General features: G+C 32.0%; 1 non-coding gene across 1 annotated transcript; it reads left to right on the top strand.

Annotated features, from left to right (window-relative positions):
- Positions 1-420: 420 nt before the first annotated feature.
- Positions 421-525, top strand: LOC114672479 (U6 spliceosomal RNA). Its single transcript, XR_003722894.1, has one exon. It is a non-coding gene; the product is annotated as a U6 spliceosomal RNA (small nuclear RNA).
- The last annotated feature ends 1289 nt before the right edge of the window (positions 526-1814 follow it).

Raw genomic sequence — 1814 nt, 5'->3', positions numbered from 1 at the left:
CCCAGTACATTTGACAACCAAAAAAGTCTACAGATTTGTTAAATGTCCTTGGCAAGTAGAGGGTCACAATCACCCCTAGCTGAGATTGAATTGCTATAGAAATCAAGGATGGAAGCAAGAAGATTGATAACAATGCTGTTGCGGTAGTGCCAATACAAGTGTTTGACCTAAGGAAGTAGTAGTGGAAATGATTAAAACTAGTTGAAGTTGATGGATTTGAGATACAGTCTGAAAGTACAGAGGACAAGTCAAGTTGATATCAAATTTGGAGTATGAGAGAAAGAGGAAATTTCTGTAGTGGAGCTGGGGATCTCAAAATTGTATTATGCTATAGAACACTTTGTCAGTTTGATGAAGTATATTGTTTCTCAGAATATTAGTGAACAAATATAATATATAATATTTAAAAATGGCATTGATACTTGCTTCAGCAGGACATATACTAAAATTGGAATGATAGAGAGAAGATTAACATAGCCCTTGCACAATGATAACATGAAAATTCATGAAGCATTTTATATAAATAGCTTTATTTATTTATTTTTTTGAGACGGAGTCTCGCTCTGTCGCCCAGGCTGGAGTGCAGTAGTGCCATCTTGGCTCACTGCAAGCTCTGCCTCCCGGGTTCACGCCATTTTCCTGCCTCAGCCTCCTGAGTAGCTGGGACTACAGGTGCCTGCCACCATGCCCGGCTAATTTTTTGTATTTTTAGTAGAGATGGGGTTTCACCATGTTAGCCAGGATGGTCTCAATCTCCTAACCTCGTGATCTGCCTGCCTCACCCTCTCAAAGTGCTGGGATTACAGGCGTGAGCCACCATGCCCAGCTTATATAAATAGTTTTTAAAATCAAATATATTGAAATAAAGGTATCAAATATTTTAAATGATAAGATATAGCAGTAAGTATAATAATAACTGTAGTCATTTTAAAGTCATTAATATATAAAATATATTTTTAGGTTTCTACTGTAACAATCACATGTTATATGAACATTTCTCTGATTTCTGTTAGGAATAAAATCACAAGTGCTGCTAATGCAACTGTTGTTTTTTCTCTATAATGGTAGGAAATACTAATTATTAATTAGAGGTAAGTAAAATAAAGATATAACATGTTTTTATTCAAATCCATGGATCTCCCGATTTTTATTCAAGGACACTGTAATAAGAACCACTGCTCTGGAGTGACTTGTTTATATTAGAATGTTCACTCACATTCTGTGTGAAGTATATAAATTGTTTCTGAAATAGTTTTTACTGAAATCCTCAACCAGGAATAATCAATTAAGCAAGGTCCCCGATTCTATTTAGTATATGTTTTACTATGCTCTTTGATACAACTAAAACATACAAATTGTTTTCAAACTTCATTATTTTTACTCTGCTTCCTACAAAGACTTAAACTTATTTAAGTTTATGAGGGACATGAAACTGTACTGCTTAAATTAAGATCTGAATTGAAATCACTTGTCCGTGAGACACGTACAAAAAATCTTATTAGAAATCTAAATACATTCCTAGTAATTACTATGATCTTTAATGTTATAGAAGTACATTCTATATTATTTTATGCTATAATAAATTTTTTTGTAAATTATATTTCTATTATTTTTCTTATACATACTTTTTTATTCATGAATTTTTCTAAGGCATTGAATTTATAATCCTTCAAGAGAGAAAACAAATATTTGAGAGAGCTCAGATTTTAATTGTCAAGTGATATTTGGATATGTTATAAATTACTAAAAATTGACTTTTATTGTTCTAAAAAGAATCTAAACGATCTAATTCTTTTTAGATTTTTGAATGATGT

Source organism: Macaca mulatta, chromosome 14 (genome assembly GCF_049350105.2).
Source record: "Macaca mulatta isolate MMU2019108-1 chromosome 14, T2T-MMU8v2.0, whole genome shotgun sequence".
Classification (NCBI taxonomy): domain Eukaryota; kingdom Metazoa; phylum Chordata; class Mammalia; order Primates; family Cercopithecidae; genus Macaca; species Macaca mulatta.
This window is presented reverse-complemented; position numbering and strand designations above follow the sequence as displayed.